This window comes from Poecile atricapillus, chromosome 3 (assembly GCF_030490865.1).
Source record: "Poecile atricapillus isolate bPoeAtr1 chromosome 3, bPoeAtr1.hap1, whole genome shotgun sequence".
Taxonomy (NCBI): Eukaryota; Metazoa; Chordata; class Aves; order Passeriformes; family Paridae; genus Poecile; species Poecile atricapillus.
In genome coordinates this window covers 6507121-6535116 of record NC_081251.1, presented here as the reverse complement: position 1 = coordinate 6535116, position 27996 = coordinate 6507121, and the positions used below count along the sequence as shown (strand labels likewise).

General features: G+C 43.7%; 1 long non-coding RNA gene across 2 annotated transcripts; it reads right to left on the bottom strand.

Annotated features, from left to right (window-relative positions):
• Positions 1-98: 98 nt before the first annotated feature.
• LOC131577822 (uncharacterized) lies at positions 99-6584 on the bottom strand. 2 transcript variants are annotated; one of them, XR_009277295.1, is made up of 5 exons: positions 6543-6584; positions 6028-6268; positions 5733-5900; positions 4819-4925; positions 99-391 (listed from the first exon to the last, which is right to left on the bottom strand). It is a non-coding gene; the product is annotated as an uncharacterized LOC131577822 (long non-coding RNA). The 2 variants fall into 2 exon arrangements; XR_009277294.1 differs by lacking the exon at positions 4819-4925.
• Positions 6585-27996: the final 21412 nt, after the last annotated feature.

The following is a 27996-nucleotide window of genomic DNA, read 5'->3' as shown; positions in this document are numbered from 1 at the left end:
CTCACTCCATCAGTAACAGCAATGTAGTCCAACTTGAAGTGAGCAGAAGATACAAAGTTTGCTCAGAAGTCAGTGAGTTTTATTAAAACATTTGATACAGAAATACTCCTATCACAGTAAGTGCACACATGTTATTTATGTGCCTGCATTCCTGTGCCACAGGCAGGATGATGGAATCAACTGAAAGTGCTTTTTTATTCAGTGACAGTCACTGATATCGGTACAGGCCCTTTGTGCTGGCAGTGTGGTTGCCAACAGCAGCTGAGGCACTGACACAGCAGCTGGAATGTGTCACTGTTTGACCCTGAATTTCTCTTTCTGGCTCTCTCACTCCTGTGCCAATTCTGGTGCTCATCTGATGGTTGTGCTTAGTTAAGTTCAGTTTCCATACCTGGTAGGAAAATTTAAAGCAGGAAATTGTTAGTCTTTAGATCAGTGTGGACTTGTAGTTGACCTATGTCTAACTGGAATTTTTAAAATTCCAAATAAAACCAGTCTGTCACCAAAAGCCTGGATTAGGTGCAGAAACTCTGCACAAACTACTTGCACTCAGGGTACTATTTTGGGTGTGATTGTCTTGGGGGGGCATTTTGTGGTTTTGTTGTGGATTCTTTATTAATGGAAGTAAAGCAAAGACATACCCTGAAGGCTCCAGGACACAAAGACACAGTTTTCTCTTGAAAGCCTTTAGGAGAAAGTGAAGTTACCTGTAAGTTTACATTTTTCTGTATTGATTTGCCTAAGCTGACAATGCCATGAGCAGGGTGATCCCATCAATACCCCAGGCTTTCACAGAGAGGCCAAGACAAAGCAGTGCAAACACACTTCATGCCTTAAGCTCAGCACAAAGGCTCTTCTCTCTTCATCGTCCAACAATGTCAGATTGTCATTAATTTTCTTGAAACTGGCAGCCTTTTTGTGAGTGCTGTTCAGCCGCTTTGGAGTTTATAAATAGCATTCCCAAAGGGCAGTCATTCTGTACGTCTGTGGAATTGCCAGAGATGACCAAATACCACTGTTAAAAAGTTCTATAATAAAACACTATTTCCCCTGACAGTCACACACCCTCACCTTCAGTTATACCAGATGAACTGTATGTGCTTCTAGAGTCAGTAGATGCTTGTGTGCAGTGTATAATTGTTTCCAGCAAGCTACTGAACTTTACCAAAAAATGTTTCCTGCATTTTTGGTTCTGAAAATTATTATGTGAATAACAACTGACAAAACCATTAGACATTTCTACAATGAAAACATTTCCCAGTGCTAGAAAGGACACACATCTCTCCCTACTTGGCCCCAGAAAAATAAAACCCTATAGATTATTATTTTTTCTGTTGTCAAAAAAGTCAGAATTATGATTGAATCCATTAAATATGAAATATTTTCAATTAGGAGTGTAAGCTCTCCTCTTAGTAAGGTACTTGTGACTATGAAGAAGGGCCCCTTGGCAGTAGTTTGAAAGCTTTCACTGTTTTTTTTTTTGTTGTTGTTATGTATAGTAAGAACTGATATGTTTATCTACATTCCTGCAGGCTTGTATATCCTCTCCCTCGGGACACTGATGCCTGCTGCCAAGAATACACATCAGGTTTTCTAGAGAGGCAGCAAACTGAGCCAACAGCACAACAGACTGAGCACTTAAGAAGCACCTGATTGCCTTATATTCTCCTTCCTAGGAAGTTAAAGTACTGGGGATTATTCATTTCACCACAGTGTATTCCCGCAAAAGCAGCAGAATATGAATTTTCTTTTTCACTCATTGGCTACAAGTGTACATTTTGACTCTGTATTCCCACTTTAACTGTTACCAAAATCTCATCCTGAAAGAGGAAAAGCAGCTCCTGTTCTGCTTTCAGAGCCAATGAAGTTAGAGACACAAACAGAAGATGGTATTTACGGCCTGACAAGTAAAATGTTTCTGAATTCCCATTCTAAGTGAGATGGTGAGCTGAGATTATTGCTACTTTTCCTGATAAATATGCAAAGAACTGGAATTTTTTTGTGTGCAGAGGAAAACACCACCAAGTTAATACAGAATAGTTAGTTGCATTTTTGGACTTGCATTTGCCCATTGGAAAATGCAGGGGGGATGTGCAACAGAGAAGGGGAACGTGCCCCAGCATGTCCCTGAGTTCCCAAAAGTGTATTATCAAAGGTATTTGCAAACCTGAGTGTTTTTTCTAAGGAAGCAACATTTAACTAATTCATCAGCTGATTTTTGAGTTGATTACCCACAAATTTGGGCATGGGTAACACATACTTATCCTACCAAAAGTTGAACCTTTAGCTGGCATTCTCCCAAAAACACCCACTCAGTGAACAGTTTGCAGACACAATGTTTACTATTCTTGTTCACTTCTCCATCTGTGTTGTTTCCAGCCCAGACTGGAAAATCAGCATCTCTTCTTCTATCTAATTTGTCTTTGTGCCTTGGCCCTTCACATCAAATTCTTTATTTTTCAGAAGTTCATGTGAATAGTTATCCCAGAGCTCCTGCTGTACTCAGGAACTCCCAGTCTCCATTCATTACCTTTTGTCACAAACAAGAGGGAGAACAATAGTTTTGTTTAAACACACTGGTCTGCTAAAGGATCATATGATTTCAGATTTCTATCCTAGAAGATAGAATTGGTCTGATATAAGGGCAGAGAGCAACCTAGGATTGAAGGGAGGAAATTTTCTATTTCAGCCATTTTTAACACCATAGTATCAGTCCTATCTCATGTGAAATCAGAATTCCAAAACATTCTTGTTCCAATTTGTAATTAGAGCAATTTGTGCAATGAATATTCTAAAAGCCACTTGCTTCTGGGGAAAGAAAAATGGTTTAAACATTCCATGTTTTCCTTTCAGTGTTTGTCTCAGAACATATCAATAAAGACCAGATTTAGGGAATTTAGTTCTTTTAAAACTGTTCTCTGACATATCAGGTGACTTCTCTGTGATCCCTTTTCCTCTCAATGAGTAAAAAATCCAAGTGTCATTGACTGGAATATTCTTTTGGATTTTAAGATCAACAGTGAAGAGAGGTTCATTTCATCTGCTTTTAGGTACATACTTCAGCTACTCTGCTGATACAGATTCACTTCTGTGAAAGAAAGAAGCAGGCACTGATGGGAAATAGTTCTTCAGACCATGAAATATGTGCCTGAGTGATAAAAACCCTGGAGAGGTGCCAGCATCTTTCTGGTGATTGTGGAGGGAAAACACACAACCACCTTAGACTTTGGTGACTGAAGTCTGATAAAGCAAATGCCGTCATACAAGTTCCTTTTGCAGCATCTCTGTGTTAGTTTTGCCTTTATGTTCTGCTAAACCTCTTTTCCTTGCAAACAAAATCAACAATGCAGTTTGGACAATCCAGAATTAGATTTAGTTCATGACTAAAGCTTACAAGCAGCACTGTTCAGAGTCAATACACAAAAAATGGTGGTGGATGTGCTTAGACTGGAAATTAGAAAAGAGGTATTATGGCAAAACACTGCCATGATATTCTGGAACAAGATTCATACAGGAGTTTGGAGAGAAGTGACTTTAATGGCTCTCAGGGTGAAGCTTGTTCCTTCTATATAATGGATTATTATTCAGTGATTTGCTTTAGTAGCAGGAAAAAGGACTTGGTTACATTATTTCCCTAAGTTCATGTATTAACATACATACATATAGAATGTATGTTTGTATGTGTGTGTGTGCTGTACATATTTATTCATTTTTAGAAGTTCTGGACACAAGGGTCAAGTTTTTGCCAGCTCATGGAAAACAAAGGGCACAGGTGTTTGTGTGTCTTTATAGGCTGATAGGATGCACAACGTGGCTTTCACTATTCCCATTTTGCCTTTGACATGCAAACATCCAGGAGTAACTCCAACACAGAACACAGGTCCAGAGCAAGATTAGCAGTGCCAAATCTGAGTCCTGGTGACAGCAGTCATGGCAAAGATCTCAACAAGCAGGGCAGTCTGCAGTCTGAAGTCATAGAATGGATGGATGGAATTGTTTAGGTTGGAAAAGACCTTTGAGATCATCGAGTCCAACCCTTCACCCAGCACTGCCAAGTTCACACAACCACTAAACCATGTCCACAAGGGCCACACTCACTCATCCTTTAAATATCCCCAGGGATAGTGACACAACCCCTAGCCTGGGCAGCCTGTTCCAATGCTTGACATCCTTTCTGGGAAGAATTTTTTTCTTAATATCCAATCTAAACCTCCCCAATGCAACCTGAAGCCATTTTCTTTTGTCCTGTCACTTTTTACTTGAGAGGACAAAGCACCCCCCATCTGGCTACAACCTCCTGTCAGGGAGATGTAGAGAATGAGAAGGTCCCTCCTCTGCCTCTCTCTTTCCAAGCTTAACACCTCAAGCTCCCTCAGCTGCTCCTCATCAGACTGGGTTTAATAATGTCCTATCACAGTCCCACTTTCCCTCTGTTTCTTTTTCCCAGGAAGGACAGTCTTCAGATTGCCAGAAGGGCATCCTTAAAGGAGCAGCTAGAGGCACAGACCTGCAGTAATGACTACAACTCTCTCCTGCTCTAAAAGGAAAAAAAAAAAACAAAAAAAAAAAACCAAACAACCAAAACAAACCAGGTGAAATCAAGAACTGAAATCTCTCTGCTTTGGCTGTAGTCCCACAGCACTGAGTTACCACCCCAGCCCAGGAGAGCTGGAACAGTGCTGATTGACAGCTGCTGATTAACCTCCTTGCTCAGGCAGCAGTGATATGTGCTATACACAAGCCAGACACTTCAATTGTATCCACTTGTGCAAGCTGTGGCCAAGAGTATCTATTTCTGTGACATCCCCAATCCAGCACCTGCCATAAGCGTCTGGTTCAGAGCAAGGGAGCAAAGCGAAGTCCCAGTGACATCTTCCAGCTGCAATCCCAAGGAGGTGTCACAGGAGGACAACAGAGTACCTCTTCTGCAATGAAGGAGTGGGTGTTATTACGAGACACATAAAATATGCAGAGGGTTGAATTGCACCCCTACCAAAGACAGGAAAGAGACACAAAATATGTCTAATTTTACTACACTCTGGAGTTTTGCTCTACAAGGTCCTTGAAGAAAGTTGTAGTGGGATGAGAGTCATGGCAGTATCTGGCAACAGCACTGTAACTTCCATTAGAAAATGGGATGCATGTGATGTAGTAATCACATTCTCCTAGACTGCATTTGCAAGGAGGGAGGGAGGGAGAAAAAAAAAAAAAACAAACAAGAGCCATTATGTCATTTTTTTCATGGTAACTTCTTTTCTTAGAAAATGAGAAGATTTTTATTCCTTCTACTTACTTGTTTTTGTCAGTACAACAGCGCTGCCCTATGCACTCCTCAGTCTCCTATTCCTCTGCTGTGTCACCTTTCATGAGTATTTGGGGTTTTTTTCAACAGCTTAATCTCCCTTTGCCCATACCATTTTTCTCCTTTTCCTCCTCACCTCCACATACACTATTCATATTTGTTTAAACTGTGTATCCATTTTAATTTCTTTCTGTAAAACAATTTACAAAAGAGTTGATATCTAATGCAGATGTCTGTTCTGTGTATCTTGCCATTTGTAGGAAATGCTGATGATTTTTGTAATGAGCTTCAGGATGATACTTGTCTTTGAAGCACCAGCTATTCACCTACTGCTTTAAAAACCCTCTCAAGTCATTCCCCAAAGAGGTTATAGCAGTCACAAATGTGTTATAACTACCTGTATTTTTGACTGTCTAATTTTATAAGTCACCTGGTTTTCATAAAGTAACTTCTACTCCCAATCTCAGACAGTCTGTACATGGGAGCACAGCTTGATCCAAGCAGCAGTGAGGCAATACCAGAGCAGGAGAATAGACAGCTCCAATAGACAGGTCTGGGAACGCAAAGTAGCTCCAGGCACAGATGGAAAACAGAAAAGCTGAAAAGATAGGAGGTCAGAGGGAGGAAAAGGTTGATAAGGACTTGTAGCCCACACAGCAAACACAGACCAGGGAAAAAAAGGCCTTCTCCAGGAAATGAGCACAAATGTTGGAGAGGAAACTTACCTCACACAAAGGATTTGTATCAGATAGATCTGAGCTGAGCCTTGCAGACAAAAGCCTGAGGTCTACAGGAGGGAACTCCACTCAGAAAGCTCTAAAAGGATGGCAGCCTGGAAAGAGGGAGTAAACAGCTGGAGTCTGGAAGCAGGCAAGGCACCTAGGGAAATGGATTAATTATTGTGTTTGAGGAAGCCATCTGGAAAATGTTGGATTTTCATTTAAGTTCTTCATATTTGGAGAATTTCTGTTGAAAAAAATAAAGATAGTAAAAAGACATGAGAAAGGGGAGGAAATTACACAATTAGTATAACACAAGAAAAACCTGAGCCAATTCAGCAAGCCAAAACAGGCCTGGAGTGACTGGTCTGATCTTTCACAGCTTGTAGCTTTAGGACATGAAAATACATAATAAACAAGAGAGAGAAGGAATCATGGTAAGGAGGGTCTTGAGGGAAATTGGGTCTTGGGGGTAGAAATGATTGAAGAAGAGGAGTAAAAGTCAAAAAGGGACTACTTACTGGAGGAGTCAAAAGAGAGAAGGAGCTCGGGTTGGCTGAAGGGTTGCTCAGAATTGAGTCATCAGCTTTTTTTATCCTGGGAGGAGAGACCAGGCATAGAGTCTGCCCAGTGGGGTGTTAGTACTGGAGACACAAATCCTTAAATTACAGAAGGAGACTTCAAATTGGTTTACTTTGTTTATTGCTTAATAATATTTACTTTGTTAATTGCTTAATATTGCTTAATAGGACAAGTGCTCCTGGTCATTACATCCTATTTCTCCACCTTTAACAAATTTCTGTCATTTTAATCACAGTGATTCATTAATGTGATTGGAAAAGAAATTTTCTCAGGTGTCTGGGCTGGGACTCAAACCAATCTTCCCAACAGTCCTTCACTGATAATCAAAGCCATCCCCTATAGCTGCCATCCAGGGCCCTCCAGAAATATTGTAGAAAAGCTGAGAACACTTTTATGGTTTACCTGTCTGTTGGAAAAAGGCTGCAGCTGCATTAAGTACTGTGAAACACCTGTCCCCATAAAACCTGCTCCCAAAAGTCCTAAATATGGGAAACTACATGTCCACAATTCTGCCCAGGATCAAATTGTATTACAAGAAAACAATGCTAGTCCAGCCCAGGTAGAGAATCAAAAGGACTTAATGGAAGAAGAGGAATCTAGCAATCTAGTTTAGCCCAGTGGGATCTGAAGGCTGCAGGTTACTTCTTCAAAATGTAAACCAAAGCTTCTGAACATAGTTTTTGCAAAGCGTAGTCAGCCTATAACAGTTCATTGTTTTTCTGAGAAAGCTGCTTTGTGTCCTTGTGTTTTTTCTACAACAGATATTTATAGAAATTGTAGTCATAAAGTTGCTAAAAGCACTTCCTGTAAATTACATAAAGGTCTGTCTCCCTTCTAGTACCACAAGGACCTGTTCACAAGCTTCCCAATACTCTTGAGACCTTTTTTTACAGAAGAGAGCTCTCTGACTGTTACCATCCATGTGCTCAAGGAAAAAACTCGCCTGTAGGAGAGAGTCACTGGCAGAGAGTAGCTGGAGTAGTAACTGCAAATGTTAAAAAAGTAACATTGCCAGTTGTGGTTTTATTGTTGGGATTTTCAGAACTTTAACATGTTCTCTGGAGCTGCCTTTTCTTTTGAAGTTATTTATTCAAATTCACTAGCATACTCCACGTTGTTCATTTTCCCTGGACAAAAGTGCCTGTGATTGTGGCCTCTCTTTAATACCCATCAAAATGTTGTGTGCTTCCACCTCACCCAATTTTTTCACTATAAAGTATCTATGAACCTTCTGTTTAGATCTGGGCTATGTTCACCTTTATGAATGAGAAGACCCTGGCATATTCTCAGCAAAATTAGAAAGTTTAGAATACTGAACTGTTGCAGTGTGTTACAGAACATTCTGAAATAAAGCTAAAGTGCCTGGGTTAATTTTATATCCAACTGAGCATAAAATGGTTGATTGCAGCATTCAAGAGGAAAACGAGATTAAAGAATTGATCTAATCTGCATTGTAGTTTGTTAGAAAACATCATGTATTTTAGTGGGCCTTAACATGTCTGGAGTTCAAAGGAAAATGAAATTCAAGCAAAAGGTTTAAAAATATGGAGAGCACAGTTGCATAGTAAACAATCCCATGAGCTCATGCTGTGCCCTTTCTTTGCCTGCCTTTGATGTTTGAGCTCCATTTTAATTGTACAGGCTTGGTCCTGCTGCTTGTGAATTTGGTGGGAAGACCGCTCATCAACTTTGATTGTGCAAAAAATTATTTTAGATTCTTACATTGCTTTTTGGGACAATGAGGCAGTTTTGTACTCTCACTGTGTGATGGAATCCTAAACTCCTCTGTATAGGAAGGAAGCAGAACCAGGGCTGTGTTGCACTGGCTTTCTGCTCCCAGGGACAGGAGGAGCAGAAATTTTCCATCTGTTGTCCTTTTTCTTCACCAAAATGCCAAAAGGAGACAAGCAATGGACCAAAAAGGATCAGTGGAGGTACAAGGGGAAGGAGCAAAGGAAAGATGGGGGTAGAGGGCTGCACTGAGTCAAAATAACACCATAAAATCTTAGAGATATTTAGGTTGTAAGGGAGCTTTGAAGTCCATGGCCCCCGCATTGAGCAGGGACATCCTGAACTACATCACGTTGCTGAAAGCCCCGTTCAACCTGACCTCAAATGTGTCATGGTGGTGGCAGAGGGGAGGTGGCTCTGATGCCTCCCACACTGTGCTGGTGTTGTAGCACAGTATTTTTGAGGGGAAATGGGATACCCTTCCCAAAATTCAGTGTGACCCATTGTGGATATAATGCTGCCTCCTTCTTCTCAAAGGTGTGTTATTAGTTTTTACGCAGAGAACCATGAACACAAGATGTGTGATACACTGCCTACATTTCCTAATTGCTAGAGAAGGATTTTGACACCAAGCTTCCCTCCAGGAAAGGAAGGAAAAATAACACAGAAAAATTGTAACTTCACTTGTCCAGTTTGCATCTTCCTGAGCTCCCTCATATTCAGAAAAGTACAATTGCCTTGAATTTGACTCCGTGACTCACACTCCTGCCAACCTCCTGGCCACTTCCAAAGGTGGTCTCCACTAAATTAGTAATCGTTGACATGACGATTATTAGCTGAGAAGAAAATCATCTGAGGCTACTCCCAAGAGCAGACTAATGGAGATTTGCCCTAATCTGTACAGATTGTTTGAGATAAAGGTTTACAGTAGTATTGAAAGGATTTTGAAAGTGACAGTGGAGGCCAACATGTCCCAGCCCTGACAGTGGCTGCTGCCATTGTTTTCTCACAGGAGACAGAAGGCAATGGAGCAGGAGCTGCAGGCACCAGGGAGTGGAGAAGAATTCAGAGGGAGGGGAGCAGAGGGGCTGCGAGCATTACACAGCTCATTATGGCTTCCACAAAGTCTGGCAGCATCACACACTTCTAATTGAATTTGGAATTGAGGTGATTTCCCAACACGTTGTTTTGCTTGAAACCTCTCCCTCAATTCCCCTTTTGCTAATTTATTAACAAATTAGGGTATTTGCTGTAGCAGATGAAGCAACTTGCATTCACAACTGCAGAACACTGGTTTAAAAATAGTAACAAGAAATGTAATAGCTCAAATACAGGGTGTCTACTTGGAGAGCAAACATGTCTTCAGTGTTAGCTCAGCTTTTAAAACAAACTCAGTAATTGCTTCCAGAGGTAAAATATTTGCAAGCTGTTATTACAGAACACATTCATTAAAGGGAAGGAAACACAGTTGTCTCTTTGGAGCAGGCAGACAGGAACAGAGAAAGCTGTGCTCCATAATTAATCTTCAAGAGCTGTCAGGTACCTGTACCTCTGACAACTCAACATTAAAACCTTATCAGTGGAGCATTCATCCATGCTGCTGTTTCCCAAGCCAGAAAAAGAGCTTGTGAATTTGTTAATTAATTTCTGGGAAACACCATGGGTCTGTCTCCGAAAGCAAATAGCCCAGGGAGATGTAAAATGTCTTGAGCAGAGGATATAAACCTGCAAGTGATGTCGGGGTTTGAATAATGTGTATTCTTCAAAAGGAGTGGAAGTGGAGGGACTGTGCCAGCTAACTCATGTCCTTACACAGAGACATGTTTTTTTCTTGAAAGTGGCTGTTTCACATCAGAGCCTGTGATCCTGCAGCCGCTAAAATTGACAGCCAGCTTCTTCACATCAGGACGGGTTGGATTGGAGACTGTCAGGAGATAACAGAGGCAGCACTTTGCTTTCTAAAGATTTCTTTAGGGTTATGCAATAGAACATATCACTGGCTTTTGTTGTTCACAGAAACATCCTTCACAGACAGCAGCACTTCCGATGGTTTTAGTTCAACTTCTCCTGTCCTTGACATAATTTGAAACAATTTTGAACTAAAAATAACCAGGCAGGAAAAAATAACCAAAATAAAGAACTCAAGCAAAGCATAAATCTACATTGTTTCCCTCTCAAGGGATAATAATATGGTGATATGGCAGCAGGCCATAGCAATAATTGCCCCATATCTACACTGCACACATGCTGCATCAGAATGGCACATTTCTGTTCACAGGAGCACAATTTAAAATTAACTGGCAGGGGCTCCATACCACAGCAAGCTCAGTTAAAATTCTGATGCTAAAAAATCACTCACTAGCACTGAAAACATCTGAAGCACACAACCTGCTTTGGAGCTTTTAGCATTTTCAGTGGGAACGTGGTACATGTGAATGTTTACATGTTTTACAGTAAACACTGGTCTGGATTAAACCTCTCTGGACTTCATTTTTGGCCAAGGGCTACTTAGAATTTAGAAATTGGGCAACCCTTGTCTGGTCTGATTCATTCCAGTTGTGTAACATACACAATACACAATGTTGTGATCCCACATGCACAGCCAGGGGCAATGCCTACCTTTTGTAGGAACCCCACTGCCCATATCTCTTGCCCAGGAGGAAAACTTCATATTACAGCTGCAGTTTTTCCTGAAATGCTTTGAATCCCCACTGTACTGTACTCTAGCAAGATTGTCTCAGCAAAGACTCCACCTCCACCTCTGTTAAGGGAAGGCCCCTACAGGCCCATAAACATCCATGGCATGACTGGGAGGGTGTTTCTTTGGTGCCAGAGCCCCTTCAGGAATTGCCTGCTGGCTTTTTTATGAGAATCTGTAAAGCCAAAATTTGGCAAAAAGCAAAGAGAGACCTTCAGGAAGCTCCTACCCTTGCGAGCATCCTGCTGGTGGCCACCATCCCGACATTGGTCTGGAAAATTCTCCATTCAGCCCACAGGGAATTTGGGCTTTGTGTCTTCTCCTGAAGTGTCTGCTGCTGCCATCTGCCTTACAGGCCTGTCTTAGGAACCTGCTGTGGAAAGGAAGAAAAGATCTTCAGATTTCCAGGCAACTGCCCCTGTTTCTGCTATCTTCCACCCTCTTGTACATAGGTTCAAAGAAAAAATATCGTAGGCAAATATTCTTTGACCAGGAGCAGCACCATATGGTTACCCTGGCTCTCTTGCACTCTTTATTTATATATTTATTATTCAGAAGGAGCCTCTGTACAGAGGAAGGAAATTTTATAATGATTGCCTGCAATGATTTCCAACCATCTGAATTCATGATCTGCAGGGATTATTTGGATGACTGTGAGAGTTGTTTCATTTGTCCTGCTACAGAGGAAGCTCAGTGACTCACTGTTTGAGGTACAACAATGATTTTTGCCAGATCAACTTCCCACAAAGGAGAGCATTTAATGTAAACAGACCACTTACTGTGGGACAGGACTGGTTTGCAGTGCAAGAGAGGACAGAATTTACTGCAGCAAATGCAAGCTGGAACAGTTCAGTCACTTGGGACTTCAAAATATCAGTGCAAGTGTAATTTCTGTAATTTGATTATTCTATCTCCTTTCACAGTGCTCAAGAAGAACAAACCTTTTCCTCTTTTCAGGAGGTGTTTTGTGTTTAAGGGTTGCTAAAATATTTTCCAGCTGCTCTCTTTTCTAGAAATGTCTAGAAGTTTCTAGAAATGGATTCGTTGGCTTATCATTTCTGAATTATTTTTCCCAAACCAAGGACTCCAGCCTTGTCAGTGCTATCTAGACAGGCAAGGATACTTCAGCATCTTACTGGTGGAATTGATTACTGCAAACCTGCCTTGACTTTTCTTATTTAGATGTCTCCTGCATCTTACAAACACTGTTCTGTTATTTTTTTCAGAAAATGCAATCAGGTTGATTAGTCACAATTCCAATGCACCTCCCTTCCTTCTTTCCTGAAAGCAGTCACCCTGATTGTTCTTCTCCTGTTCCACCCTGGAACCTCATCTGTCCTCACTGCCTTCTCTGGGAGGATCACTAACATCTCATCCTGCTCACAACAGCTACTTAACCATTTTAAATAAACTTCCTTTTTTAAAGCAACTGCTGAAGGGAAAAAGGCTTTAAACCTGTCACCCATTATTATTTCTCCTTTCCCATCATATGTTGGACTAACTTATCTTTCATATCTTTGGAGAATATCCTTATCTTATTTTTCATTCCAGTTCCTTGTTGTATCTTATTCTGCTCTTCATTTTTGTCCCTATGTTTATAATAGTCATAGGAATTCATCATGCCCAAACCCATTTGATTCAGGACTTCTGTCATGCAGGGTGGTGGCTTAGCTTTTCTCTGACAGATAACAGTAAGCAGACATTTTAACTAAAATACCACAGATATTTTTTGTAATTATATTTCTTCATTTTTATAAATAGACGTGCAAAAGAGGAACAATTTGACCACCGAAAGCACATTTTATTCTGTTTGAATACCCGAAACCTAACTGTATGATTAAACAGCTGCTCTAGCAAAGGTTGGATAAACCCAAACTCAAATATTTTCTGAGTATTTTCTGAATGTTTCCCACACTAGCCAGGAAACAGTATTTTTGACAGTTCTGATGTGTTTCCATAATACTGTTTTTCTCTGATATTTCTTATTTCTACAGTTTAATATGTTTTTATTTAAATAGAATTAAGAGTTTTGACAGTAGCTTTTTGCAACATTTCTCTAAGTGTGATTCAAAGCACAAACTGAGCGTGTTCCAAATAGAAAGAAAATGTAAAAGTCCAGATGCTTGACTGCCTTTGTGAGCTGAGGGCAAAGCTTGAGCCACCTGGTATTTACCAGTTTTATTGCCCCACACTTCCCATCTTCAAAATCCTCTTCAATCATTAACTGATCTCTCACACCTCAGCAGTGCAGGTAAAGTTCTTTCTTCCTGCCTGGCAGGAAGAGACAAAATGATACAGTGAGTTGAAGAGGCACAGAGGGAGTCCCCATCAGTGCCCCCATTCAGAACATGATTTAATTAATCTTTACATGATGGCAAAAATGGCTGCATCTCCCCTTTTAGTCAATGAGTCATCCATCTCTTTCACATCTACATTGCATATCTTTGTCCTCTTGCTTTTTACAGAGAAATTCTACTCCTTTTTATTTTTGCATCTGCTTGGTCTCTGCTTTCCCTGTGAGAGCTGTGGTGCAGGGAAAAGGATCCTGTGTCTTGCTCTGGGATAATCTGAGCATTTGTTGGCAGACAGGTTAAAAGCAAAGCAGAGAGATTTGGCACAAGACAAAGTCCGAGTGTTTGGTTGTTTGGAATTTTTTTTATTGTTTCTAGGAGATTTTTTTCCAAAGCTCTTCTTGGGAATGTTTCACTTAGGCTGCCCTTCAGTCCAGGGAGAGAACAGGAACCCATTATATAAAAGCCTGAGGTTTGATGTTACAGCTATTCACAGGAAAGTGGGACTTTCCTTTTATTGTTCACAACAAACATTTTCCTTCATGAGAAGCATAATAGAAAGGCAGGTCTGAAGTTAGGGGGGAAAAGTGTTTTGCCCAACTTTAATCAGATATGAATTGCTTGTGAGGTTTTACAAGAAATATATTGTTTGAGCTAAAGAACACCAGCTGATACTTCCTTTCCTTTTTGGATGCATCATTACTAAATAAATATGGCAAAAGATAAAGTGTAAGTATTCTAATGTTTCACAAAAAAACAAACAAACAAACAAACCCTAAAACCAACAAAAGAAAGTTTAAAAATAAGTAATAACTTGTGGTGCTGGGTCTGTGCATATGATCTGTCTCTGCTTGGGGGTGAACTGCTCTGTTCCTGGGTCTGTAGCACCTCTGCATGGGCTGAGCCAAGAAAAGTGATTCCTCATCTCTGCTTGCAGGATTCACTGCTAACCCGGAGTTATTTCCCACCTGCTTGGCAGCTCTGTCATGAAACATCTTAGGGGTGTCCAGGTTAACCCTTGAACTGCCAGTTTTTCATCACCTGGCAGAAATAAATCCCTGTGCTTTTCAGAATCAAACATGACCCAGAACATAAAAATTTTAGCATTTTCCAAGCCTGGAGTTCTGTTAATCACAGGCAAAGCTTGATCCATTCCCACCATGCAGCCCCTCCTTGAATTCACCCCAGAGAAGAAGGAGTGTTTCCTCATGCTGACACTGAGAACCTCCTAAGCCAGGGAAATGATGCAGAAGGAGCAGGAGAACCGTGGGCTCCCCATGCCCAAACTCCACTCTCCAGCTTCTTCTCCACTCATGCTCTGAGATGTCTGATGGGAGTAGCTGAGCTGTGTTTTCCTGCAGCTGCTCTGTGGATCGGGATCACAGAGCCGTGTCTCTGGGACTGTCCCTCCTCTCTGACAGAAACATATCCCTACATGAAGCTCATCCAGGGTGTGCAACACTCAGAGTTTACAGGATTCCTGAGCTTCAGCTTTAGCAAGAGCTCTGATCTGAGCTGACTTTGAATTCTGAACTATTCAATCACCATTTCTGTAAATAAGGTGTTTTCTGTATTATACAAGGCATCTGTGCTCTCCTCTGCATGCCCCATGTCTGCATAAGATGTTCATGAAGCAAGGAACAGTCTTTTCAGCAGATCTTGGGCTTTGTCTTCATACAAGCTGACCCTGAAAATCACTAAAGTTTTACATGTTCTCTACTAATTCAGGGAGGAGCCATGAATGGATATGTCTCTTTCAGAATAAACTGAATAAACTTTGTCAGCAAACAAAGGAAATAGCCTGTACAGGAAAGTTGCTAGAGGGGAAGAATAAAGCTGATCTAATTTAGGCAGATACAGAAAGGTGAAGTTTGGATATGTGAAGAACCATGCTAGACCTATATTTCTGGAGAGCCACTCTGTACTGGAGAAAAGTTCATGGGGAATTATACAACTAATGCTTGACATACTGAAGAAAGCAGAACTAATAAAAGATGAATTGACTCTATGTGACCACTGGATAAAAAACTAATCAATGTTGAGATTAAAGCAGCATTTCAGCCCCCTGTGTTGCAGCAGGAGCTGTTGGCAGGTGTGTATTTGGGCTCATTTCAGCAGCATGCTTAAAATACTTTATTGTATAATGTAAAAGGGGAGAAAACTATTTCAAGAAAATATTTTTTAAAAAAATATAAAACCTTGTCCTAGTTTTTCCTCAGTGACCAAAGTGAAATTTCACAAGACTCATTCTTAATTTGAAATTTTTTATCAAATATATATTGCAAAAAGCCTGCATAGGTTGTTCTTCAGCCATATATTGGATAGTCCTGTCATACAGAAAACACACTGGTAAAATTCTTGGTTTAGTGATTAGGTGATATTAAAAAAAGCACCTATTACTCATCTACCTATGGCAGCAGTTCAGGACGACTTGGGCTATGATTCATACATAGAAATTCATTTTTACAAGTTTATGGAAATTTTGAAATCTTTCTAACATATATGTTCTGGTATAACAGAGTCAAATAAAACTGGAAGCCAATGAACCTCAAAAGAGCATTAAAAATATTATTCTTTTTTAATTTTCAAATATTTTTCCTATTCATAATGATTTAATGAAGTCATGCCAAAGATTAAATTGCACTAATTACATAATTTTTGAAATTAAACCTTTTTTAACTATAATCTAACATAGTATAATTAGCACTGGCATGCACAACCCTTAATTAACCACAGAGATTTTACAGAACCTGATGTTTTTAATGGGAAATTTCTTGTAGGAATATTAAAGTTACTATAGCATAGGAAAGATCCTGTGTTAAGTAAATACATGAATAATTTGCCTTCCAGCATTGCTCTCTAGAGGGATGTGTTTCTCTCTGTGCATCCTTTCCTAGGTGTAAATATTAAGAAAGCTCTCCAAGCAAAACTAAAGGCACAGAGTTAGCCTTATGCCAAAAATTATTTCCATGGAATCACAGCCCCACTTAAGAGGGCACTTGGCCATTTTTGCACATCCAGCAGGAGGGTTGGTCCACAAAGTTCAGTCTGTTCATTGCCTAAGACGATGTCACATTACTCCAAAAAACACATCCCAAACCAGGTCAAACTTAAGATTGCACAAGAAGTCCTCAAGGGAAAGGAGCATTTGGCAAAAAAACCTCCATATTTTTCCTTTGTGTCTTGGTCATAGCACTCATCCAAAAAGGATTTGAGATGGAGAAGATGGATCTAAGACCAAAGCTGAGCAAGGCTGGCTGCAAACAAACGTGTAGGAGGTTGTTTGAGGAGATGTTCTTCTCCTCAGTGTGGTTCCCACACTGATCAGTGCTACCTTCATGTGATCTTGGTGCTCTCCACTGCATTCTGTCAGGGACAAAGCAGAGACAGGAGGCTGCAAATGTCACAGCAGCCTGCAGTGACCCAGACTCCAATGCTTTCTGGCAGTTTTTCAGAGATGTTTTCCTGAGATGTTTTCCTGGGAGTGCAGGGAGGTCTCAGCAGGGCTGGAGGGAAGCAGGTGGCCCTGCCAAGTGTTTGTCACCTGATGTCTTTGACATGCAGCAGTTCTGGGAAAGATGTCAAGTGAAAACAGAAAACAAGTCTGTATTCAGAATTCAGACCAAGCTGGTGCAAAGTAGATGAAGATGACTGGCCCAGCTCAGAGCAGGGAAGTGGTGGAGCCACCATTCCTTGGAGGTATTTAAAGGATGTGTAGAACATGGCACTCAGGGACACGATTCAGTAGTGGGCTTGGTGTGTTAGGTCAGTGGTTGGATTAGATCTCAAGGGTCCTTTCCAGCCTAAATGATTCCATGATCTGCTGTTTGATTTGCTCCAATACTTTCCTGAGCCTAATTTGTTACCATCTCCCTCTTCTCCTAAGCCATGCAGACCTTCCCAGAAAGAAATGAAGGACTGTTCTCATCATCCAGCAAGGAAGGGCACCTCTCCACCTGCAGCACCATGTCCCTGTGTGTGTCTCACACTGGCAGCAGGCTGAGAACAGCACTGTCACTCTGCTGTTACATGCCACTGAAGAATGTCTCTGACTTGCAAATGTTCTTTAATGTAACACCGAATAAGACAATAAAATATTACAGGGAATGTGGTGCAAAAGACAGATGTCTCACATCAGTCAGGCAAATAAAGCACTCCAGCCACAGCTGCCTTAATGAAAATACTCCAGAAATACCATGTTTCAGCCCAGGTTTGCTATTGGGTCATAAAAAAATCCTTATAATCAAACAAATGAAATGTTATAAGTAAGTAACAAATACATAAAGGGCTTTTTTCGCACTTTGGTCTTGAAATGCACTGATGATACACAAATGAAGGTGCATTTCAATATAATGGACAAAGTAGAAGCTCTTTTTTGGATTATGTAACGTGCTATTTCACACATGGTTGTTTTTTTTTGAGAGAATTAACATGTTTATTATTTACGCAATACATAGCACCTGCCCATTCCTATCAATATTTTGTGCAGACACAGAACTGAAATATTTGTTCAATGCATCTCAGCCCCTGTCCCCAGAAGTGTAAATATGCCAGCAGGAAAGCCCGGCTCAGAGAAAAGAGGCCAGACATGTGCCCTGTGCCATGGACAGAGGCTTTGTGTCAGGAGTATCATGACCCAGTTTCACCTTTTCTGCACATTCTAATAAGCCAGCAGCAGTCTTCCACCCTGTACCACCCTGGGCAAGCCAAAAATAGCACAAACACTCAGCTCTCTCACCTTCCTTTTAAAAGCTTTCTTCTTCCACCTTCCTTTAAAAAGCTTTCATCTTCCCCCTCTGTTTTTCCTAGGGGAATGGCTATCATGATGTTTTAAGCCTGGTTACTCTTTTTTTCATCTTTATTTCTGATTTCATTTCACCTCTGCCAAAGTGTCACAAATTGAATTGCCAGGGGTCCTCCAAACTGCAAAAGCAAGTCCAGCTCCTGCTGGGAAAGAGGCTCTTAGATGCAGATAGATACCATGGATTGGTGTCACCAACAGCTGGAAACAAGTGTGAGCCAGGGTGGGAGCAGGGAGGAGATGAGCCACCCATAGGTGGACAAGATGAGCACCAACCACAGCAGTCAGGAGAGCGACAGTCGCCCTAAGGTCAGCTTCGATGGGACTTTGAGAAACCTGATCCAGTGAAAAATTTAATGGCAGGGTGGCTGGAATAAAGTGATTTTTAAAGATTCCTTCCAACCCAAACCATTCTATGATCCTCTCAAACTCCGTCCTAATGTCCACATTTTGCTACAGAAGCAGCTCTTTCTAGCTTCTGTGAAGCATCCACCCTGCAAACCCAAGAATCACAGCACTTCTTTATAGCTTCAAAGGAAAGGTGCATTTCTACCCCAAAGGCACAGAGCATTTTGCAAAGGAGAATTATGCTCCTTCTGAAGCCTGCTGTTTGCACACAAGTAAAGAAGTGGGCATTGTCATGGAATAAGCACACAATCTGTTTTGCAGACCCAGGTCAGGCAGAAGAGGTTTGTTTCTGCTGCTATCACAGAGAAGGCAGCCATCCGTATGAACTGATGCAAAATAAAAGTGCTGGGGCTTTGTACATTTACAGCAGATAAAAACTGCCCCGAGAAAAGGCATGGAAAGAAACTTTGTTAGAGCAGATGTGCCCCTGCCTCACTGGTAATTCAGGGACTGCAGCCCCATGGCCTCAGCACAGCTCTCTTCAGCCTGTCCCTCTTGCTCCAGATGCTGCTGTGTCCTCGAGCAACTTCCAGGCCTGTGTTCACATTATGTATTATTTCACAGTGCTGTGATTCCAAGCAGAGCTCCTGTTCGAGGGGGAAGGATCTGTCCCCTGGCTTCCAAGGATACTTCAAATTCTGTTTCGTTTCTTCTTTCTCTGTCCTGCACAACAGAGCCATAGCTAAAGATGGGGCAATGTTGGAACATTTCTTAGAGAGAAGAGCAGGTATCAAGCTGGCAGAGTAAAACAGCTCCTGTGCTGAGCTGTGTGCAGGAGCCAGACCACACCGTCTGTACTGCCCATGGGCTGTATTGCAAAAAAACCCTCAGCTGTATGGACAAAGCTGAAAAAAACCTACAGGAAAGAGGAAAAAAAAAAAAAAAAAATATCCCTCCTTGAGCTGCATCGCTCTGTCAGTAGATGGCTCTGCAAGCCTTGGTGCTGCCTGGTTAAGCCCTGAGCTGTGCCCGGCTGGGGCTCAGGATGGGCGGGATGCAGCTCCTGCTTTCTGCCTGGAGGTGCCCCAAAACCTGCAGAAACCCACGGGTTTTGCCTAACCACCGCTCTCCCTGGCATCTTTCCCTACCTGACCTTATTCCTATTTAACTGATGCCCATCCCACCCTGCTGGCTCCGGAGCCCAGGATGAGCAGAGTCATTCCATCAGTGCCCATCTCAGCTTGGCTCCCAGCTCCTCGGCTGAGCGCTGGTGGCTCTGGCAGGGTGGGTCCCTCAGCACAGCAGCTCCGGCAGCCCTGCCCTCCTGCCCGCAGCATCCCGGGCTGCTCTGCCGCTCATCGCATCCCCGGGAGCGCTGGAGGCACCGCAGCTGCCCACAGCTCACCCTCGGGCACCGAGCAGGTTAAGCCAGCAGCTGCCATCCGCCACTGCGGAAAATACAGCTCGGAACAGAGGCTTGTATCATCCCTTCCCGTGCCTAATGCTGGAAGCCTCTAGAGGTCCAATCTGCTTGACTTTTTTTTTTTTCCTATCTGGCAACTCAATTTACTGGCGTTTGTCTCCTGTGACCGTGCAGAGTTAAAAATTGCGTTTCGTAGAGAACACATTTAGGTTGGGGATGCAAGCCAAAAGCACTCCTATGGAACAGCACAGGCTTGGAGCAGTCAGGGAAAAGTGCATCCTTTCCAGCTAGAGCAGATTGCTATGGAGATATCAGGGAGATTTGTCAAGGGTGACAAATGCCTGGGTTGTTTAAATCATGTAAACAGATTTTTACCTACACAGCAGCATCCAGGCTGGCAAAAGGGGCTGCAGCTTTACCTGTTATCTAAACAAAGTGAGCTTGTTCTCGAAAATTAGAATCATAGAATCATTTAGGTTGGAAAAAACCCTTAAGGTCATCAAGTCCAACCTTTAACCCAGCACTGCCAAGCCCAGCACTAAACCATGCCTCCAAGTGCCACATTTACACATCTTTTAAATACCTCCAGGGGTAGCGATCCCATCCAGCCCCAGAGACTCCTATTTGTCTAAATGGTGTAGCAAATCACGATCACTGACCATTTCCCCTTGGGTTTTGGGGGCTTCATTCTGCTCCTCTGTTTTCCAGCTCAGGGCCTGGCTGTCTGGAGAACAACTGGTCTTAAAAGACTTAAAGACTGAGGTAAGGAAGGCATTAAGTACCTCAGCCTTTCCCAGTACATGTTCCCTGGATCCAATAAAGGACAGAGATTCTCCTTAGCCCTCTTTTTGTTGTGAATATATTTATAGAAACATTTTGTATTGTCTATTACAGCAGTAGCCAGATTAATTTCTAGCTGGGCTTTGGCCCTTGTAATTTTCTCCCTGCATAACCTCACAACATCCTTGTAGTCCTCCTGAGTTGCCTACCCCTTCTTCCCAAGCTGGTAAACTCTTTTTTTCCCTTGAGTTCCAGCCAAAGCTATCTTTTCAGGCAGGACAGTCTTCTCCTCCACCAGCTCATCTTCGTCACACGGGGACAGCATGCTCCTGCAGTTTTAGGATTTCCTCCCTGAAGAATGACCAGCCTTCCTGGACCCCTTTGCCCTTCAGAAATCTGGTACCACACTGTAACAGTGTTTTTTGTTCTCTCCCTCACCACACAGGGTATGATTAAAGAAGGTCTCTGAAGTTGCTTAGGCAGGGGATGGCACCATTTCTACACTGAAGAGGCAGAGAAAATTTTGCCTCAGGGGATTGAAGCTGACTTGAAGGAGGTTGCCTGCGAATGGGGGCCTTGGTCATGTCATTGGATCTGGGCTGAAAAGATCCCCCCTTTATCCATGCTGGGCCCCCTCAAAGCCCTTCCATCCCCAAGGGACACACGTTGTTCTGCCTGTGCAGAGCATTTCTCAGCTGGAACCTCAACCTCAAACTGGTACTACAACCCTGCTATCAACGTTTTGTTGTTCCTTTTTAAACCCTGCTGCCTTTCCTCCCACTACCTACACGTTTCTATTTATTTCCTCTGTGTCTGAGTGTTTTCATTTATGAAGATAAAAGCCATGGAGAAGTGAAAGTGAGAAATTTTCCCACTTGAATTTCCATAAAGGCAAATCCTTGACCCTGAGCTGCCAGAGAAGATCCTTGCATGGTGGCAGCGTGCCTGGTCCCAAAGAGGGACACAAAGGCCCCATCTGTGTGAATGCAATATACAGGCACTGGTGCCCAGTTGTCTGCACGCTTGTCTTGGTGGGACAGCCCTAGACACAAATTTGGCCACAGCTCTGTCCAAGCAATTCCTGGGGTGGATTCAGGACTTAACCCAACACAGGAGCCACCCCCAGCAGCAAACTGGATGCACACATTCCTTTAAAAGGTAAAAGTGTAACAGTAGGGATGCAGCCTTATCATACAATGCAACCTCAAGGTCAGAGGAAAGGAAGAGTTTTATAAGATAAAACTGAAAGTGATGATGCTTCAAAATGGAAATAAAAATGTTCTCTCTCAGCAATGCTGGGCTTTGGCTCCCTTGACAAATTCCAGACAAATCAAGGCAAGAGCATGCTCATTTGGACTGACAGTGGCTGAAAGCCATTCCTTCAGGGAAGCTGGCACAGCCTGCCCAGCACACAGAACAAACCATGCTCTGCCTATTCCCACCTGCCCACCAGAGCCCTGTGTTCAGCAGGGTCAGCTTCTCCAGGGGATGTCCCATGGGCACTGCAGGGCACCATTTGGAAGGGAAATGTAAAGAGCTCCAGCTCACATGAACTATAAAAATAGCTACATCCATCTACAGAGTCACTGCCCTGCTTTTCAACTCAGTCCCACACCCTCCCTGGAGCTACAGCTCCCAGACAGATCTGACTGTGCAGAACCTGTGTCCACACCACTACTGGGCAGGACTGTGCTCCAGCCATCTTAGTGCAGACCACTTCAGGGACCACTTTGGTGGAAATGTGCAGTGTGAACTACAGCAAGAGAGGCACCAGGTGCCTTCCCTTCTGTCCCACCTGCTCTGCTTTGGCAGATGGTCACAACAGGGTAGGACAGCAACAGGGACAGGCACCATGGCTGGATTGGGCAGCTGATGTGTCACAAGAGCCCAGACTCCAGGATGAATCCCAGGAATTCCATCCCCTGAGTACAGTTATCATTTGGGAAAGCCACTCCATCACTGCAGCCATCACCAGGGGACTTCAGTGACTGCTCACATTTCTGCTCTTACCACAGAATTTACAAAAGGCCCCAAGATCTCTAGAGCAGCCCTGTAGTTCCAAAAGGGTTGCCCAAGCCATGAGCAATCTGAGCTGCTGGGGTTGCCTGGGCTGTTGCTCCCTGAGATCCTCAGCCTTCCCATGCCTCACTTCCTCATCACTGAGCACAGGGAAGGAGACATCCTCCTGCCATTGGATCAGGGTGTAGGAGGAATAAATAACCCCATAACTCAAACCAGGACAGCCTGCATAGTGTGAGGGCAGTGCTTCAGTGGCCAATTAAGAATGAACAGCAGTGTCTCTCTCCCCTTCCCTCTCCATGTGCCCTCCAGCCACCCTTTCCCCTTTTCCTGGTTCCCATCTCCTTCCCACTGAGCTGAGCTGCAAACCACTGCTCTCCCCTTGCCTTGGCAGGCTCCAAACTGACACCTTGGTCAGAACCTGTGCTGGGGCCCTTCTCCCCAGGCTCAGTCTTGTTGAAAATCCAAGCAAACAGTGGCTGGCCCCTGTGCTGGGTTTTATCATTACTCATACAGCTTGGGCAGGATAGGACAGGGTAAAGGTTGCACAAGGAAGATGCTTGACACCTTGTAAAGGGCCAGCCTGAAGAGCACTAAAATCTTGGGAGGATCTATTGCCTAAGGATGCCCTCATGACTCACAGCAATGAAAAGGAGCCTTGCTCTCTGTACTGGGCCCTAGGCTGGCATACAAAGGCATCTCAAATCCATCCTGGCTTGGGCTGACTGGTAAATGGCAAAGTTCTCAGGTATTTCTGAGTGAAAGGTGTGTTTGATGACTAGGCTTTAACGTGTTAATGCCTGCTGTGCCCTGATGTGCAATGTGTTCACTATTTTAGAATTAGCCCCCAAGATTTGTTTCAAATCAGCCCTGAAGGATAATAGCCTGTGTCTAAAAAACCTTCATGTGTCAATTTGTTTCAGGACCCTCACTGTGTTATAAATCAAGGACTGAAATCTGTAATCAAAAGCTCTGCTGAGCCTCCACTTTCCTTAAAACATTTCCCTCCTTGAGCATAATCTTCACATCAGCAGCGGGGTATGCATCAGCTCCTTCATTGCTGAGCAGCACCAGCACAGCTGTGCATGGCTGTGATTTTAAGTTCTGATAAGGAGCTGCTTTCTCAGCAGTAGAACCCTTGTCTCTGCTTAACCAGCCACATTTACTCCTGGCAGGAGCCCCCAGTCTGAAATTACCATTGGGATGGATACCCTGGGCTTGTGCACAACGAGGGTGGAGGAGCAGAAGGAGGGGCAGCAGGTTTTGGGTTTCCGCTCACAGCAGCTCCTGTTGTGCTGGATGGTTGGAGCCTGACATGTCTCAGAGACACTCAGCAGCAAGAAGAAAGAAGTGGGAGTATTTCTGTGGTGCAGGCTGGCTGCCCATGGGTGCAGAAATGAAAGGGATAAAAACACACTGGGATGAGATGCTTGTTCATCCATACCAGTCTCATTCCCAGCCTTGTCTGCACCTACGTGCTCTGCAAGCATCATGATAACTCCAGGTGTGCCTGGCTAAATACACTGAAGGGTATGAAATTGGTTATTCCCTTTCCTACCAGTCCTCCTTCCCTCCCAAAACCTCCATCACTGGCCTTCTCCAAATCCCATGTCAGATTCTGAGGATCTCTACAATAAAATAACAAACCCAGCAACCAGTAGAAAGTCTCCATGTACTTGTAGTACTGAACAGAGGCATCTGCCATGGTCTCTCCTGGAAGATGCCCATCCCCTGAGCAGCCCTGAGACCCCTGGGAATTTTGTTATTTTAATCCAAAAGCTGCCAGGTATCTTGGAATCCAGATTTGCTTTCAGAAAAATTCAGTGTTTTCAAAACAAAACTGCAGGATTTTGGTTTCTTTAATGTTGTTTGAGGTTCCCTTCTAATGCCACATAAAATAATTCTGTAAATCCCAGTATAATTTCAAGGAAATGGGGCTTCCCAGTCAGCTCTGGCACTCTCAGCCCCCTCTTACCTCCTCTCTGTTGTGCCTCCAGTTGCTGAGACTTGGAGGCACCACTCTTCTGGTTTTAGGGAACACTCCGCCGGTTTTCCAGAAGAGCAAGAAACAAGGTCTTAAACTAAGCCAAAGTCCAGGACTTTCCATATCATTCTATGTCATTGCTTCCAGAAGCTTCCTCCTTTTTCCCTGTTAAAGATGGGCTCTTCTTGAGGCCTTCCCCTGGAGGGGCTGCTGTGGGGCTGTAGCCACATGTCAGAGCCTTACAGGGTGCAGGATGATCCAGACCTACTGAAAACAATAACCACTGCAACACCCAGTCAGCCTGAAATGGTGCAGATAGCTCCAGGCAAAATAAAATTCTCTGTTTCCTTAACTGGAAACTGGAGATAGAGCTGCTAATTCCAGTACTGATCAGCTCTGCCATTAGTCTGAGGGAAAAAAATTAATATAATTGCTTTTAAGAGCTGGGGATTGCAGAAAGACTGATGGGATAATCAGTAATCAGTGACAGAGCAGTTGTACCATGGCCTGTCTCTCTTCCAACAACGTAGGATGAATATTGCTCCATGCAGTGGGGTGTACAGGAGAGCAAGAAACACAGGCAGTGCCTATAGAATGGGGACTCACTGTGTCTAGAAGAGGATTTGAGGGATTTAGGGGGATCATCTGTACCAGCTCTCAGTGTGATGTTGCAGCAAAAAGGACTGAGACTGAAGAACAGATGGGAAATCTGTGCCTTAGTCAAACACAAGCTGTCGGACTCAACAGGAGGAGCTGGTTACATCTTATAATTCTGTGTCAAACAAGAAAGCAAATGAGATATTCCAATGGAGTGTAAATTTTTGATTTGCCAAGGGTCACACATGATATTTATCATAAAAAAGAAATTTGAAGACGTCTGTGAAGCCCTGTGGCCAACATCCATCTTCTGAATCTTTCTCTCTCTTGAATGAGAAACAACAAACAGTTTTCATTGCTTTTCCTTTCCTTCCTCCCTTAGATTGGAGTGGGCTGGCTGGGAAAGCTGTGGTTGTGAAAGGCTGCACCCAGAACTGGTATTGGGAAAGCTTCTTTTGAGCAGAAATTCTGATTACAGCACAACCTTGTCCTGCTGCACTTTGTACTCAATCCTGCCTGAATCCTACAGCACAAACCTTTGCAGATCCCACTGCTGCGGGCACCCACTGCCATGTGAAACATCAGTCTCGCTCCAAGGGCTCTCCTGGTCCCTGCTATAATTGTCCTGGTTCTCACATAATTTGCTCTGCCTCACTGCCCTGCAGCAGCAGTGGGTCACCAGTGAAATGGGCTCAGAGCTAGGATTTGGTTTGGAAAAACATGCAGAAGGAGGAATGCTGCTGGTGTGCTGGCAGCACTCGTTAACTCAATGTCAGAGCTGCTCCGCCAGGGACGTGGGAAGTGACATGTGGTTCATCTGGAAGCTTGGCAGCACTTTCCCTGCAAGCAGTTCAGCTGTGCTCCTCAGGGAGGGAGGAGGAAGTGTCCTCATTTCCCCGTGAGCACGAGGCACAGTGTACTTCCAGCATGTGTGCATGAGAGCTGTACCTTCACCTGGGGATGGGACCAAGGGACATTTCCTTCCCTCTTACAGAAACACATCACAAGGGAGATATCGTAGCAATACACAAGAGATCAAAGATGTTTTTCTACTAGAGAGCAGGGAAGAGAAGGGTTATAAGGTCCTTTCCCATCCAAGCCTTTGGGAATTCTGCTGGAGTTGCAGAGAGCCTCTGTGCTCCTGCTGGCCAAGAACTGAGCTGCCTGGGAGAGACAGGAGCTGCTCCAGGGAGCAAAGCCATGGACAGGGATGCTAGCAGGTTCCTTGCAGCGTGAGATGGACCCTGGAGAGCAGCAGGGAAACCATGTGAATCAGCAAATTCACCTTCTCAGTCATTGCTGTGTTCATGCTCTCAGCTCCTCCTTCACATGCCTTCTCACTCCCAGCTCTTCAGCACAAAGCCTGAGCCAATGTCACCACAAAAGCAGGGAAAGCCCAGAGACGTGTGGCTCGTCTCCCTTTGGTGAGGTCTCCATGCTGACCTGCTCCTGTAATCAAGGAAAATGCAGCCTCCTCATTTGGACCAAGGATGGGATTCATTCCTAGGAGAAGAGGAAGGAGGAGTGAGTCTGGTTTCCCAGGGCTGCTCCCTGTAAGAGACCTGCTGCATCCTCGGCAGTTTTGTTACAGAGCCTGTATAAGCAGATCTGCTCAATGAAGAGGATAGACAGAGGGCTGTATTCCCATTTCAAGGTGTCCATTGCTGCTGTGTGACTGTCATTCCTCAGTGTGGCCTTGGAGATGTAAAACTGGGCAGTGGTGGGGAGGGAAGCATGAGAAGTTTGTTGGACCACCCATTTCTCAGGGAAAGGGAGGTGTCTTCAGCCCAGCAAGTCTGAGGACTGCGATGGAGGGATGATGGAAGGAAAATCTCCTGCTTGCTACTCCCCAGGAGAGTGCTGAGTATTCCATTGCTCCATGTACCAGGACAAGATGGGGCAAGCCAGTTGGGCCACTGGTCCCTGAAGGACACTGTGCACAGCCAGGGCTGCAGCCATGCCCTCTGCCTGGGCACTAGGAATTCTGTGGCTCTCTCTGGGCCAGCTCCAAGCTCCCTGAGCATTCTGTCCTCCAATATTGTCTTTCTCTCCCTCTATCACACACATTTTTGGCATTACTGATGCTCATTCATTTTTAACACTGAATACACTTTTCCTGCCCAAAGCCTTTCATAAATGTCAGCTAATGAAGCCTCTGTGCTCCCCTTGGGGACTGGCATTGGGCATGATGATCCCTGAACCAGGGGTTTGCCCAAGAGCATGGCACAGATCAGCTCCAGAGCTGGTCTTGAGCCTGGAGCTGGAGACCCCCAGGGCTGTGCTCAGGCCAGACAGGTACGTGTGGAGCATCCTACCCCTTCCCCTGGGAACAACACACACAGATGGTGGGTAAGGTTTTCACCCCGGGTTAGGGGACAGAGGACTGATGGTCTGTAAGGGCTGAGCACACCCAAACTGCCATAGCAAATGTAAAACCATATTGGGTTACAAACTGAAAGAGGGGAAACTTAGGTTAAATATAAGAAAGAAATTTTTTGCTGTGAGGGTGGTGTGACACTGGAACAAATTCCCCAGGGGGGCTGCAGATGCCCCAGCCCTGGAAGTGGTCAAGATGAGGTTGGATGGGACTTGGAGCAACCTGGTCTAGTGGGAGGTCTCCCTGCCCATGACAGGGGTTTGGACTTAGATGATCTCTGAGGTCCTTTCCAACCCAAAACACTCTGATTTTGTGAGATACAATATAGAGGATAAGAAGTGTGG